Here is a 16,563-nt window from a genome sequence, read left to right as displayed (position 1 = left end):
AACATGGAGGGAACTAGAGATTGTCATAGGAAGTGAAATAAGTCAGAAGGAGAAAGACAAATACCATACAATATCACTTATGTGGAATCTAAAATATGACACAAATGAACCTATCTATGAAACAGAAACAGACTCACGGACATAGAGGAGCAGGTTGGGGGAAGGATGGAGTGGGAGGTGGGGATTAGCAGATGTAAGCTATTATATATAGAACGTATAAACAGCAAGGTCCTACTGTATAGCACAGAGAATTACATTCAGTATCCTATGATAAACCATAATGAAAAAGAATATTAAAAAAGAATGTATATGCATAATTGAATCACCGTGCTGTACAGCAGAAATTAACACAACATTATAAGACACCTATATTTCACTACAGAAAAAAAGGAGAAAGTCTGCACTTTTGGATTTTGGTTCAAATTTTGACTTGTCATACATCCAAATGTACACGTTTTATCAGTTTGTACTCATCAACCGGGCAAAGATTCTTATGCAGGCACTCTGGCAGACACGGACAGAGCAGTATTAGCCTCCAGTGACTTACTAATGAAGGAGGAGAGCCCTGAGCTGTTCCATCAACTCTGTCCCACATCCAAGTCAGCTGCCTTCAGGGAAGAAATGCTCTGTCTCAGAGTGGGTTTCTCAGAAGCAGACCCTGAGACAGGGATCTGTGGGAAACTGATTTATTAGGGAGGTGCTCCCAGAGGGAGGGATGGGGGAGCAGGGCTGTGAGCCCAGGCAGAGCTCTGGAAGGTCACAACTCACAGTTTGTGGGCTTTCCTAGTCCCCAAACAGTCAGTCCTTGGCTAAGGGACTCCTGGGAGGTCAGAAATTTCCAGGCACTTGGAGCTTTTTGCTCTTGTGAGCAGAGTGCCGTGGCAGCCCAAAGACAGTCTTCCCTAGGGAGAGGCAGGTATGGCTGCTGGAACCAAAGGAACCCACTGCTGGGGGAAGGGTGCACAGAAAGGATCAAAGGGATGCCTCTGGGGGTGGGTAGGGCTCTGTCCAGGGTCCCACTTCACGAATGAACAGCTCCCACACCTCATGTTGACTCCTCCCCCTCAGAACTGTTCTAAGACCTGATTCAGTGGAGGAGTGTGAAACTTGGGCCAGAACCACCGAGGCTGAGGGTGACTCCTTAACTCACCAGCTTTGTGACCTTGAGCAAATGACTCTGACCTTCACTGTCCTCCCTGGCAAGATGGGAATGGTAATTCCTCCCTCCCAGGGCAGTTGTAGAGATAAGAGAGGCAGAGCCTGCTAGGCACCTGGCCCCCTGCTTGGCCCACAGCAGGAACCTGTGAAATGCCAACTCCCTGCCCTATGACTTCCCCTCCCTCTTCTTGGGGAAGAGCCTGTTCCCCGTAAGCGCCAGGTGCGCTGCAAAGTCCCTGTGACCTGCTCGTTTTGTTTACGTACCGCTCAGCGGAAGGTAACAATTTAGATGGCAAATTGCACTGCCAGAGTCGGGGAGTTGGTGTATTAATTCCTGACTATTTACTGTGACAGGTTTAAAGCCCAATATGTCAGGGAATACTGGGGCTCCCACTCTGCAGCACACAGAATTACAAAGACAGACGCACCTTGCTGCTTCCCGGCAGCATTAAGCATTTCAGGGCACTACAAGTTCCCATCGTCTCCTGTGCTCAGAGGGCTGGGAGCACCCAAAGGGTTGACTTCATCCTGTCTCCTTTCCCAGCAGCTCCCGGGCTTATGGGTGCTGGGGGAAGCCACCCTTTCTCTCTTGGAGGGGCACAGACAAGCCCTTCCGCAATCTGTATAGCTCTGTACAGTTGCAGGACATACTTCATTCCAAATCTGAATCGATTTGTGGAAAGGTAACACGACACAAACGTTCTCTGTGTCCAAATAGAAGTAGTTTAGGAAATGTCCAAGAGAAGCTCTGCCATTATAGGAAATTTCTCTAACACACCCTGTCCAACACAGCAGCCAGTTAGACACATATGGCTACTGAGCCCTTAAAGTGTGGTGAGTGCGGACAAGAACTTGCATTTTTAATTTTAGTTCATTTAAGTTTAGATAGTCACACATGGAAACTGGCTACTGGTTTGAAGAGCACTGGGGTACCCTCCCTTTGCCGTGACTTATGGAGGCTATAAAAATGTTAACCACAGCACACATGGGTAGTGTCCATGAATAACCATGAATAGCACACATGAATGCTCCACAATGAGTTATTGCTAGAATATACATCCTAGTGGAGCTAAGAAACACAGCACAGGCGTCATAAAGGATTTGCTGATCACTCCTTGGAGGTGACATGCCTAAGACACAAACACTCATAAGTGATTTCTGCCTTCCAGGTTGACGAAGGATTCCTGCGGGGAGGACCACGATGATCACCTCTGTTTAAGTGAAGCTGGTCATCTTCTCGGCCTCAAATTGAAATGGGAAATGAAGGCATTTAGGCCCCTTTGAATCCAAATGAGCAAGTTTCCACTGATGTTCCTGGCTGATCTACAGGGCTGATTTATTTTAAGAGAGGCAAATATCCTGGGGTAGACTGAAAAAGCCAATTCCTATCTCTTCTCTTGAAGCTTCTGCCTCAAACCCTATTAAAGTATGAAGAGGATCCTTAAGCCAGAAGGCCAGGTAATCCTGTGTCTACCCTAAAATAAATCCGCAAGAGGAGCCTTTTAGAAATCTGAATATCTTGCAACACTTTTGGAAACAAGTGCGCCAGAATGAGGTGTGTTTGATAACACGGGGACAGATGACTCAGTAAAGTGACCTGAATCGTAGAAACTGCTGGTGCTGTGAACACTGTCCTTTATCATGTGGCCAGGGAGGTTGAACTAACCGGCCCAGTAAGTGATCCTGGCAGATCCTGGCAGATCCTGGCAGAGTGAGGAGGCGCGGGGAGAGACGGAGGGGTGGAGTGCTCCCAGAACCAGGGACTGAGGGCTGCACAAGGGTGGCAGAGACCCAGTCAAGGCCGGGGACACCGAGGGGGGACACAACCTGGCCGGTTAATATTTTCCAATTCTCCCAGTTTCTTATTTTTCTTATTTTTTTTTTTTTGCGGTACGCGGGCCCCTCACTGTCATGGCCTCTCCCGTTGCGGAGCACAGGCTCCGGACGCACAGGCTCAGCGGCCACGGCTCACGGGCCCAGCCGCTCCGCGGCATGTGGGATCCTCCCGGACCGGGGCACGAACCCGTGTCCCCTGCATCGGCAGGCGGACTCTCAACCACTGCGCCACCAGGGAAGCCCCTCCCAGTTTCTTGAATGAAAAACTAACCTTTATGCTGAAAGGAGTTTTCCCGTGGATGATTTAGGGAAGTTGTTACAGTTACAGTCCCCTTAGGAAGGGATTGCAAGTAGGAACACAAGAATCAGGGCCAAGGGAAAGTCTGGTTTCAACCAGCGTTCAGAGAGTGTCCACTGCACTCCAGGAACCATCACTCAGGGTCATTTCCTGGGTCACCTGTCCCTGAGTCACCTAGCACACAGCATTTTGTGCCTCGCCTTCCAAAATTATCTATTGCTATCTAGATTTCTAAAAGACTCCTCTTGTTGATTTAGACACAGGATTCCCTTGCCTACCGATTTAAGAATCCTCCCCACAGGTTCGTAGGTTTGACTCAAGAGCCTCAAGGAAAGGAGGTAGGAAGGGGTGTGAGAGGTAGGGATGAGAGAGGCGTGGCTGTCTTCTGGTTGCTCCTGCTAGAGTAAGGGAGACGGGGATGGCAACCAACAATTATAACACCACGCGGTGATTGTTTAAATAAAGCTGGGCGCTGTGTATCTTGGAGCTCAAAGGAAAGGATGACTAACTGGGGAGCAGAAAGCAGAAGGTGAGTTAAGAGAAGTGAGCTGGGGAGTTACAGCAACTTAGCAGACCTTAGAAAATAAGTAGTAGGACAGAGAAAGGAAAGGCAGGCTTTCTAGACAGGGTGCAGAGGGCACAGGTGCAGAGATCAGTGTATTTGTGGATGAACAGAGCCCTGTAGCCTGGGCAGGGTTGGGGGGAAGTGTGCAGTCCCAAGAGTCAAAGCAGGGGAGGGAGGGAGGGAGCATTAGGACCAGAAAGGGCCCTGCGTGCCAAGTGGAGGAATCAGAGTTTTATCCTGTAGGTTACTGGGAAATAGCAGAGGTCTTGGAACAGGAAGTTTTGTGATTAGCTTTGCTTTTTAGGACTGGAACCGGGTATTCTTCCTTCCTTATCAGCCTGTGCGTATAAGTGAAGTTACAATGAAAGTGCTTTTGCTCCCGTAATTTCGTATCACCCTCCCACCTGCTGAAGGGAAGGACCCCACCACACCTGGGATATCCCCAGGGGACCCTGAGGAGGAGGGTCCTGCTGGTAATTCCACGGCCTCCTGCTGCCAGGCCGGCACACAGCTCTCCAGGGTTGAAGGTGGCCTTCCTGCCTCCACGGAGACCACCTGTGCTCCCCTCTCCCACCTGTCGGGATATTACTTCTTCTCTGTGTTAAGTCCTGTTAGAGGGCCCCATGGCAGGGTGACTCAGGCCCAGAAGCATCACTGGGTTGTCAAACTTCCTCTTCGTCTTTTTTTAATTAAGATTTTTTTTTTAAGGGAACCCTCCTACACTGTTGGTGGGAATGTAAGTTGGTGCAGCCACTATGGAAAACGGTATGGAGATTCCTCAAAAAACGAAGAATAGAATTACCATATGATCCAGCAAGCCCACTCCTGGGCATATATCCAGACAAAACTATAATTCAGAAAGATACATGCATTGCCATGTTCATAGCAGCACTATTTACAATACCCAAGACATGGAAACAACCTAAATGTCTGTCAACAGAGAAATGGCTAAAGAAGATGTGGCACATATATACAATGGAATACTACTCAGCCATATAAAAGAACGAAATAACGCCATTTGCAGCAACATGGATGGAATTAGAGGTTATCATACGAAGTGAAGTCAGGAAGAGAAAGACAAATACCATACTATATCACTTATGTGTGGAATCTAAAATATGACACAAATGAACCTATCTATGAAACAGAAACAGACTCACAGACATAGAGAACAGACCTGTGGTTGCCAAGGGGGAGGGGGTTGGGGGAGGGACGGAGTGGGAGGTTGGGGTTGGCAGATGTAAGCTATTATATATAGGATGGTTAAACAACAGGGTCCTACTGTATAGCACAGGGAACTATATTCAATATCCTATGATAAACCATAATGGAAAGGAAAGTAAAAAAAGGATGTGTGTGTGTGTGTGTGTGTGTGTGTGTGTGTGTGTGTGTCTGAATCACATTACTGTACAGCAGAGATTAATACAACATTGTAAATCAAGTATACTTCAATAACGATATAAAAATTGAAAATTTAATTTTTTTTAAAGAAGTGTAAGGTTCACAACCAAACTTCTGTTTTGCTTTGGGACCCCCCCAATTTCTTCCCAGAGCACGGGGCTGGATTTGAGGCTCTTTGCTGGGTTGAGACATTGCTGGAAGCTTTTCAGCCTCCCCTGAGACAGGCAGATCATCCGTGGGAATTTATGGTTGTGTTTAAGTGAATTCTCAGCAACTCAGAAATATTTTCGAAGGCAAATTGAATTTTGGAGGCTTTTCCATCGTGAATGCTGTGCTTCTCCTCTGTAGTGTCAATAATCCTGTACAGGAGGGCAAGGAATTGGTGATACGGCCAGGTCCCAGAATTGAACTAAAGTAGTGCAAATCCCAGGTCTGCCACTTGTGGTGTGACCTTGGCCCAGTTACTTAGTTTGCTCTTTCTCAGTTTTCTCCTCGATTGAATGGGGATAATAACAGTATTTCCTACACAGAACTGCTGTGAAGATTTAAACGGGTGGATGAAGTTTAGGGCAGTGCCTCGTATAGCACAGGGGCTCAGGCAGTGGTGATGACGTGCGATTACTTTCTGCTTCACTTAACGGGAAGAAGGGGAATGTGGATGGTATAACTGCAGTGGTGCAGTAAAGTGTTAAATTAGTAGGAATTTCAGGTGGATCGAGCTGTGAGACACTGCTTTGCTTTTCAAATGAGCATGGTCACAGGAAGTTGGAGAGTATTTTTCTGTAGATAAGATTCAAGCGAAAGCTGACAATGCTGACAATGATTTTCATGGGGGATGTTAAAAGTAGCTTTGCCCAGAGTGAGGGACATAGATGCTCTGACCTGGACAAGCGTTGTCTCTGTGAGATTATGCGGCTCTCATCGTGGGGTGTGGAGGAGTTTGGAAAAGTGAGCTCTTGAGAAAGACACGTTGCAAAAGGAAGACATTATACCCCTCTGGCCCTTGCACTCTAGTTGTTCTAGAAGCAAGGTGCAGGCAGGCTCGGAGACTAATGAAATAACTGCTAGAAGCCCCCAGCTCTCCTCTGGTAGCAAGAGGTTCCTCAGCTGCTAACTAAGGAAGGCTGGTTCTTTCCCGCCCGGGCCTTGGAGCCTGGGGCTGCTGCTCAGTGTTTAGCCTGGAAGGCAGGCAGTGTCCTCATGAAGTTCATTGTCTCAAGCCGGTCTCCTTGTTCATAGGCAGTCAATGCAGCGCGAGCACGTGAACCCCAAGCAGCCATCCAAACCCAACGTCCCAGTGGTTTTTGGCCCTAGACCGGTAGGTAGGACAGGTGGGAGTGCTCGCTGTGGCCAGGCTGGATGGTGCCGTGGGCAGAAGGCCTGCATCCCAGTGTTCCTCAGCAATTCCTGGCTCTAGTGGATTCCACTCGCCACCAAGAGAGGTGTCTTCTCCCCACACCTCAACAGTCCATCTTTATGTAAAAGTAATTTTCTTTTATCAAAAGCTTATTAACATCAAAATTTTAGTAAAGTCAGCTTTAGAGAAAGAAAAGAAAATCCCCTTCCCACCAACACAATTATTTTTGCATATTCTCCTTCAGTCTTAGCCACATTCTACATATAGTTTTAAAGATTTGCAACCAGTAGTCTACAACTTGTAGTCTAGTTTTCACTCGACCTCATGTCATAAGCGTCATTAATGTCGCTCTATGATTTCCTAATTCTTTTTTAGAGCTTTATGACATACATTCCATCGAGTTACTAGACTATCATTTATTTAGTCATTCCCTATTAATGAACATTTAGATCATTGTCAGCGTTGGCTATGATGGTGGCTGCTGTATGAATGCCTTTGTATTTATAGTCAGTTTCTTCTGTTAAATTCTTTCTTAGGATAAAATACAGGAGATGGGCTTACAGGATTGAAAGGTATGAACATTTGTTTTCTTCTTAATACAGATCATCTTCCAAAAGGACTGAACTGATTTACAACGTTACCAGCTACATATGATGGTACCATTTCCTTCCCAACTTCTCTCGCATTGGCAGTTGCAATACACATTTGGATTGTTAACTTTTATAGTACCCTATATCTGTTTCAATCACATTTCTTGGATTAGTCCTCCCTCTATCTGACCCTTTAGTCCAAGAAGATCTAGCAGTCCACCATGCCCTGCTGGCCTTAACTTTCTAGTACCTCCCTACAGCCTCCAACTTAATCCTGAATCTGTTTTCACTGATTCCTAAAGCTGGGGAGAATCTCCCTGCCTGCCCCTGGCATCTGCCAGACTTGGTTCTCTTCTGGATTCTTCTAGCATGGCACGTTTTCTGTCTCGTCAACTCCTCCAATTGTTTCAATTAAGGAATTACTGTTCCGTGCTCTCTGGACAGCATCCCTCCCTCTCCTGATAGCAAGCACTGATGCGGACAATTAGTGCAAGTGGTAAAGAACACTTTCCCATACATTTGACTATAACGTGCTTTCTCTTTTGGGAGTTGTCTATATCCTTTGCCATTTCATTCATCCATGCATTCATTCATTCCGACAAATATTACTGGGTGCTTAAGGAATTCTGGATGGTAGAGATATGACAGTGAAAATATAATCTCTGCCCTCCTCTAGCTCACAGTTTACTGGGGCACACAATATTAACCAGTGAGCAAGTGGACAAGTAATATACCAGGCAGTGATAAGTGCTAAGGAAACAAAAGCTAAAGTAGGGTAAAGGGACAGAGAATGCTGGGGAAACGTAGGCAATGGTGTTCTGGAGCTGGCTTGCACCATCTCTTGAAAACTGTGTGCATCCCTCCCCAGCCCGTGTCCAATGACCTCACAGTGGCAGCTTGAAACTGGTCGTGGTGGAAGTGTTGACATCACAAGCATAAAATTCTACAATTCAGGAACAGCTTGTTGTTAAACTTTTGTCAGCACACAACTGGACGTGGTGTTGCCATTTTGTGTGGGTTGGTCAGGGAAAATCTCACGGAGAAGGTGACATTGGTCCTGGAGGAGGTGACGGAGGAGCCCTATGGTATCTGGGGGAAAGGCATTCCAGGCAGAGGGAACAGCCAGTGAAAAGTCTTGAGGCAAGTTGTGGTTGGCATGTTTTAGAAACAGCAAGGAGGCCTGTGCAGCTGAAACAGATCTGGAGGGGCTGGGGAGCAGAAGGGTGGTAAGTGATGAGATGGCATGGGTAGGGGGTAGACTGGTAGGAGATAAGATCAGATATTGGCCTTGCAGGTCACTGTAAATATTCTGGCTTTTACTCTTGATCTGAGATGGAAGTCACTGGATAATTTTGAGCTGAGACGTGACATGTTCTGATTTATGTTTTAAAAGGACCACTCTGGCTGCTATGTTGAGTATATAAGTGTAGGAGGGCCGAATTCCAATCATTAGCAGGCTTTTGAAATCATCCAGGAGACAGTTGATGGTTGTTTGGATTGGTAGTGGAGGTGAAGGAAGGGTTAGATTCTGAATACATAGCCCAGGAAGAACCCACCGTATTTACTGATGGATCAGGTATGCTGTGTGGGAGAAAGAAGCCAAGGATGATCTCTTTCTATTAAGGCCACTTCCTATATTAACTTTAAAGAAAATGTTTTAGTTTAGGAAGATTTGAGGCATCGTGGCAGACACCACTCAGCTCTTTGGTTTATACTTCCTTCAATACAGATCTTACTCTGATGAAAGATTTCCATTTAACTATGTTTGATTTTGAGCAAGCCACTATGCACAGATGTTGGGGAGAGTGCCAGAGGTCCACAAAAATCCATGGTCCCCTGTTCTCACACATAGTAGCAGAATTCACACTAGGCACAAGGCAGCTAGATGCATCTCTGGGAGCAAGTGTGGGCCAAGGGGAGGTGAGTGGAGGTATCACCTTGAGGTGAGCACCACACAGAAGAGAAGACACTTTCCCTCTTCTCTTAGCACATAAGCTCAAACATTGACGTCAGATGTGCCGATGACTTGGCTGTGACCATGAACCGGGAACTGCGAAGGAATAGCCGGAGAAAACCAAGGTTCTGAGATGACCAGGTGGAACAGAGCTGCCCGCCACCACTTCTATCAGGACTGTTACATGAGAGAGAAAACACAGTCTTTTCCAAGCCATAGTTTCTTGGGAGTCTTTTTGGTATAGCAGCTTAAACTTTACCCTAACGTAAGAGCCAGTTCCAAAACCAACCAATGAACCAGTGGAAGATCAGAAGGTAGAAAGTGACATATTCCAACTGAGGAAGGAAGCCTGAAGGATCAGACCCTTTAGGCGAGTACAGAATGGAGGAAGACCAAGGGCAAAGGGCCACCCAGTAGCTGGGAGCACCTACAGAAGGCTAGTCGTGATTTTAGGTGGGCGCAGTGGGAACAAATGTGCACCGGTAACAGTGAGTAGAAAGGCATTGGGTGGAGGAGAGGAAGCACTCTGGAGTTTTAAGACAGAAAGATTTTCCTAGCATGAAACCAGTGTGTACTGGGAAGTGGGGACTGAGGTCAAAAGTCTATTAGGGGGGTATCATTCCACCGTGAAGAAGGCAAAACATGAGAAACGATCCTGGGAGAAGACACTCTTGCAGTCATTGAAGAGGTGGAAAGAAAGGACCCAGTAGGCCTTTTGAAAAATATGTCTTTTATTATCCATGCACTAACCTTGATCTATGCTAAGGGAGGGGCGGAAAGACACCTAACAACCTTCCCCATTAAAGTTAATGGGGAATCTTCTATAAAGTCTAAGGGCAGACTATGACATGATGAATCCATATGATTATATCATGAAGCTTCCCAAAGATAAATAAGGCTCTTAAGAGACATGTTTATTGGTGAACAATTTATATCGGTGTACGTACCATCAGCTGGAATGTAACACACAATTGCTGAGGATAAGGCGGGAAATGTTGACCAAGTTTGGCTCCAGCTGGCGCTGCAAGAGCTGGAGTGCAGTAAATAACTGCCAAATCACGATGAAGATAAATTGGTGCACTGGGTGAACGCTTCCCGAGAGCCAACACATACTTCTTACTCTCTATGAGGAGCTGACATTGCCTGGCCCTTGAGGGAAGCAGCAAGGTTTCCCATCAAGGCCACTTCAGAGGTTAGGTCAACGTCTTTGGCAGGAGGAAAGGAGCTGCGTCCTCATGCTCCGGCATCCTGGTCAGGCACACGTGTGAGCCTATGTTTCAGCCAGAGGGACTGGACTGCCATCTTTTCCATAGCCCTCTGGGTGTCTGCACCTGGAAGAGCTCTGCCCACTTCATTTCTCTCTGTGTCTTCAATACTTTGTCACTCTAAGGGGACATTCTTTTTTTATTTTTTTTAATTGAAATATAGTTGAGTTACAATATTTTGTTAGTTTCCGGTGTACAGCAAAGTGATTCAGCTCTACATATACATATATATATATGTATTTCAGATTATTTTCCATTATAGGTTATTATAAGAGATTGAATATAGCTCCCTGTGTTATACAGTAAATCCTCGTTGCTTATCTATTTTATGTATAGTAAATAAATATACTACATTTTTGTCTGTTAATCCCATACTCCTAACTTATCCCTCCCCCCCTTCCCCTTTGGTAACCATAAGTTTGTTTTCTATGTCTGTGAGTCTGCTTCTGTTTTGTATATAGATTCATTTGTATTATCTTTTAGATTCCACATATAAGTGATATCATATAGTATTTGTCTTTGTCTGACTTACTTCACTAAATATAGTATTCTTAAGGTCCATTCATGTCGCTACAAATGGCAATATTTTATTCTTTTTTATGGCTGAGTAATATTCCATCGTGTATATATATCACATCTTAAGCCAATCGTCTGTTGATGGGTTATTTCCATGTCTTGGCTATTGTAAACAGTGCTGCTATGAACACTGGGGTGCATGTATCTTTTCAAATTAGAGTTTTTGTTTTTTCTGGATATATGCCCAGGAGTGAGATTGCTGGATCATATGGTAGCTCTATTCTTAACTTTTTAAGGAACCTCGATACTTTTCCATAGAGACTGCACTAATTTACATTCCCACCAACAGTGCAGGAGGGTTCTAAGGGGATCATGACACATGGTGAGCACTTACTAAATGTTACCAATTATTCATTGAAGCGTTGTGGTAAAGATTACTTGAAAAATACATATACCAGGCTTAGATTGATGCTAGGACATGGAAACACTGGATAACTGTTTGCTATTATTAATTAAATTCATTGATTACCTCTCCACCTGCCAAATCAATTGAGCATTTTCTTCATCTAACCGGAGTGCATTGGAAACTGTTGGTCACTCCTATAACCTTGAACTTGCTGTCCTTGGGTATCCACTGACACTGAAGTCTCCCGGTTCTCCTCATACTCTTCCAGCTGCTTCTTCCTTTTCATTCATGAGCTGTTCCTTCTATTTTCTTTCATGACTTCCTCCTTTTCCAAAAACCTTTTACATGTTGATGTTCCCTAAGGGTCCTCCTAAACACTCCTTTTATTTCCATGCTGCACCCTCTCCCTAATTTAATCTACTTTCTTGGTTTCATACTCTTCTGTAGCTCAATGACTCCAGTCCTCTCTTGAGCTCAATTCTAAGGTATCGGATTGCTTCCTCAACACCTCCGTCTGGAAGTTCCATAGACACCTCAAAACTCACGCTGGGTCACACTGACCACTATCTCCTGCAGCCTGCTTTTTCTCTTATGTTCTGTGCTTCTGTCGGTAGTTACACTCACTCCCCTAAGCTGGAAACATTGTCAGCCTGACTTCCCCTCCTCCAGCCTTTTTAGCCAATCAATCCACAAGCTCTGCCCATTGCTACCTCTTAAGTATGTGTCAGAAAGAGCAACTCTTCATGCTCACTGCCATTCCCCAAATCCAAGTCACTTCATCTCTCAACAGAATTACTACCATCACTTCCTAAGTGACCCCCTCCCTCCCGGCTTCCTATGCCAACACATTTCCTACACAGCAACCAGGATGATATAAAATACAGATTATTCCAATCATTTCATGCTTAAATCCCTCCAGCCTTCTTGCCCTCAGCAGTAAATCCAAAATCTTCAACACAGCCCACAAAGCCCACAGCTCCAGCTTCATTTGTGCCTTGTGCTCCAGTGAGATGAAGAGCTCTGGTTTCCAGTCCACATCCTGCTGGTTCCCACTTTTATTCACTGCCTGTGACATTCCCTCTCCACGTAGCACCTCCCAAAGCTCATCACCTTTAGGATTCATTTCAGGTGTCAGCCTGCCCTACCTCCTCTTTCCTCCAAGTCTTATCGGCCCCTCTGGACTACAGCCCTGCATTCATTTCTATCACTCCACTTAAACCAACAGAATAAAATGGTCTTCGTTTGTATCTGTTTATCCCACTAGGCTGTAAACTCCATGAGGGCAGGAACTGGCTCTAGTTTTCTCTGTATATTCTTAGATGCTAGAACACTGATAGGCATATCACAGGGGCCCAATAAATGTATTTTTAAGAGAATGAGCTCACGAAGAAATAGACTGTGATCCGGCTGAGGTCAGGTCCTTCGAACGAGAGGCAATGGGCTGTCCTACCCTCATTAGCTGGGTGTGCATGCAGAGAGACAGTGTCCCTAGGCTCAAGTTTCTGGAAGAATTGAAGAAGCCTATTAGATACAAGGCAGAAAATGGGGTGAGGACTGCATGCATCTATCTGGTTAGGGCTCTTCAGGATAACCTGAACTGGATAGGGACGGGCAGGAGTGAGCACCTTCCTGGGGAAGCGTGACATGAATGCTAACAGGGCTGATGCTAAGCCAGTTGTGCTACATTATCTCCCATAATAATTATTCCTCTCTATATAACCATACCTCTTTGCAATGACTTTGCAGCTCTTCCCATCAGGAGGTGACGCCTTTTTCCCTACCTCTTGAATCTGGGTTGGCCTCATGACCTATTTCAGCCAACAGAAAGTGGCAGAAGTGACACTGTGACAGGTCTGAAGCTAGGATCCAAGAAGCTTTGTGGATGTTTCTCTCTTGGAAACCTGTCCAGTCATGTGAACAAGCCCAGGCCAGCCTGCTGGATGATGAGAGACCAAGCGGACAAGAGCCGAGTCAGCCCAGTCGTCCAGCACAGGCCTCAGAAATATGAGAGCACAGCGACCATCAGCAAAGCCACCCTACAGCTGACCTGCATCCGACTGCAGGGGTACGAGGGAGCCTCGCCAAAGCCAGAAGGAGCACCCACTGAACCCAGTCCCAAATGCCAGGACATGCTATTGCGAGCTAGATAAATGGCATGGTTTTAGCCACTTCGCTTTGAGGATGTTTGTTATACGGGAATAGATAACTAATACATCATTTAACAAAGTCGGATGGGATCTGAGAGTCAGAGAAAGTGATGTGGGTCTCTTTCCCCACACTTAGCTCTCACTGCAAACAAATGCCATTGTCCTTTAAACTTAATTTTACTGGCCATTACAGGGGAAAATTTCTGGCTCATGTCTAGGTCAGTGGCACAGCTGATAAACTGGGTGATCAGTTTATATCCTGTCTCCAAATGCCCACTTCCAGAGCCCCTCTCATCTTTGGACATTATCCCTAAGGAGAACCAGCAGTGATGGCTACACCACCCACAACACTACCACCTAAGCTCCTTCTGCCACTCCTTGAAGGTGTGTGCCATGATGGGTGAGCATGGGAAGGTAAGGACCATGGCAGTGACATGTCTAGACCTGAAAGCTAACAGTGGCTCACTGTGGGACTTGATCTCCTTTTTTTTTGGCTGCGCTGGGTCTTCGTTGCTGCACGCGGGCTTTCTCTAGTTGCGGCGAGTGGGGGCTATACTCTTTGTTGCTGTGTGGGCTTCTTGTTGTGGTGGCTTCTCTTGTTGCGGAGCACAGGCTCTAGGAGCGTGGGCTTCAGTAGTTGTGGCACATGGACTCAGTAGTTGTGGCACATAGGCCCTAGAATGTGTGGGCTTCAGTAGTTGTGGCACACGGGCTCCAGGAATTGTGGCTCACGGGCTTAGTTGCTCCACGGCATGTGGGATCTTCCCGGACCAGGGATCGAACCCGTGTCTCCTGCATTGGCAGGCGGATTCTTAACTACGTCACCAGGGAAGTCCTGGGACTTAATCTCCTTGACCCTCAGTTTCTTCATCAGTAAAATGGGGCCAATAATGCTTGCCTCAGAGGGTCACTATTAGGATTAAATGAGATAGTACTTGTGATAGGCCTATCTCATTGTAGGGTCATTATGAAGGGTGGGGGAAATCATGGAGGCATGGGGCCTAGCATAGCTGAGCTTGAAAAAGATGTCTTTTCCTATATGAATGAGGAGACAGTCCCAGTGCTCCTTGCTAGCTACAGGCGTGGGTTCAGATTATCTTAGAGCCATCAGAGGAGGCCTGAGGCAGGTAGGGCTTCCCCCCGGAGCCCCACCCCCACCCCGGCCTCAGAAATCATGTCCCTGGCCAGAAACCATGGGTCCTGCCCTTAACGACTCTGCTGCTGTCCTGGTCGGGACAGGGCCATGCTCTTGGCAAATCTTCTCTGTGCTTTGTGCTGGCGATGTAGTGTTTAGTGAATTTCTTCCTGTTTGGGAGCCTAGAAATGCTTGTCTTGGTGGCCCGGGCACGTGTTTTCCTAGCAGAAGAGCACATGCGTGGGGGATGGTTTGCTCGTTTGCAGCCAGGTCCCCCCTGCTCCCCACTGGTCTACACCCACACCCGCAATATTGCTCCAATTCTTGTGGGCCAGCAGGCTGTGCCCAGGGGTGTGGACCGACGTCCATCACAAGTCAGATTGAGGGTTAGGAAAAATCATTTGGGACGTGATGACAATCGCAGGCACAGACCCTACACTTGTGGCTGCTGTTTCTTTTCATAGACTATTCCCAGGGGACCTCTGTCCTAAGCAGTTGCCAATCTCTGCTAAAAACCTCCATATTTCCCCAGACCTCTAGAAAAGTTTAAAGAGGAAAACACTTCAGCTTTGAGTCATCTACTCTTTTTGCTACCCTCTATCTCATTCCATACTCTTCCAGTATTTTTGTATATGCACACATATATACACACTGATATACATCATACATACGTGTGAGTACCTCTCTCCGTATATATGTATGTGTGTATACATGAAGAGATAATACATGTATGTATGCATGTACGCACATAGACACATGTGTATGTGTAAAATGGGATCATACCGATTAGCAGCCTTTTGTTTTCACTTAATATATCATAAACATCTTTGCTGATCAGTAAACTTTTACTAAAAGGCCACAGTCTAGAGAAGCCAAAATTCAGTGCCAAGTTCAGTGCCTAAAAGATCTTGTTTGATAGTGTCTTTTCAAGACTTTAATTTGAATGTCTTAGGAAGGGGCATAAATCCTTCAATCCCTGACTGGCCCTGGAGGCATCTGAGACTGTCATCCTGAGTTTTCTATTATTATTTAAAATTATTATTATCCTACCGTATCAATCAACATTTCTCAGTAGTAACTGGCACTTGGGGACAGACAGTTCCTTGTTTTCTGGGACTGTTTTGTACATTTCAGGGTACTTGGTATCTCTGGCCCCCACTAACTCAATGCCAGGATGCCCCCAGGTCAATGTGACAACCAAAACTGACCCCATGTATGGCCAACCTGGGCCATCTGTTCTTGTCCTGGGTGAATGATGAGATCATTGTAGACTCTCCTTCATTGACATGTTTCAGTATGATGATCATATATCCTAGTTCACCTGGGACGGTCCCAGGAACTCCTGGGGTCCAGATGTATTTATTACTAACACCCACTTTCACTCTTAGAAGTATCCTTGTTTGGATGATAAACGGCTACCCCCAAGCATAAGGCCCTGCTTCAGAAGTGGTTAGAGTTGACAGAGTTCTGCCTGGGAAAGACTGCCTGCTAAAGGTGCTAACTGTGTCTTCCCAGAGTTAATCTATCTGTCGGATGCTGGATGGCTTCCGCTGGGCGGTGCCATGGACAGATCCCATTCCCAATTCCAGGGCTAAACATCAGGGCATTCAGTGACCCAGGCACACTTTTTAAAAAAGTGAGCAGAGGATTGGCTTAAGGACAGTACTTGGTTGGAGAGTCAGGGTGTCTGGTGACCCCTTAGATTGATGAAGACCTGGGGCTTTACAAAAAGGGAGAACCTCTTTTATCCACCCTCTGTGGAACCCCAAGCAATGAAACAGGCTGCAAGTGTGGTATTAACACTTATGCTATGGACTGCACATCTATTTCCATAGTGCATGTATATCTGTGCTTTATATATAAGGATTAAGAATTTTTTCAAGCCCCCCTTTAAGGATTAATTTTTGCCCGCTTGTGGGTGATAGCACTCCCGTT

This window comes from Neophocaena asiaeorientalis, unplaced genomic scaffold, assembly GCF_003031525.2.
Source record: "Neophocaena asiaeorientalis asiaeorientalis breed wild unplaced genomic scaffold, Neophocaena_asiaeorientalis_V1.1 scaffold121, whole genome shotgun sequence".
NCBI classification, from domain to species: Eukaryota; Metazoa; Chordata; class Mammalia; order Artiodactyla; family Phocoenidae; genus Neophocaena; species Neophocaena asiaeorientalis.
The sequence above is the reverse complement of the archived record's forward strand: the minus strand, read 5'-3'. Positions refer to the sequence as shown.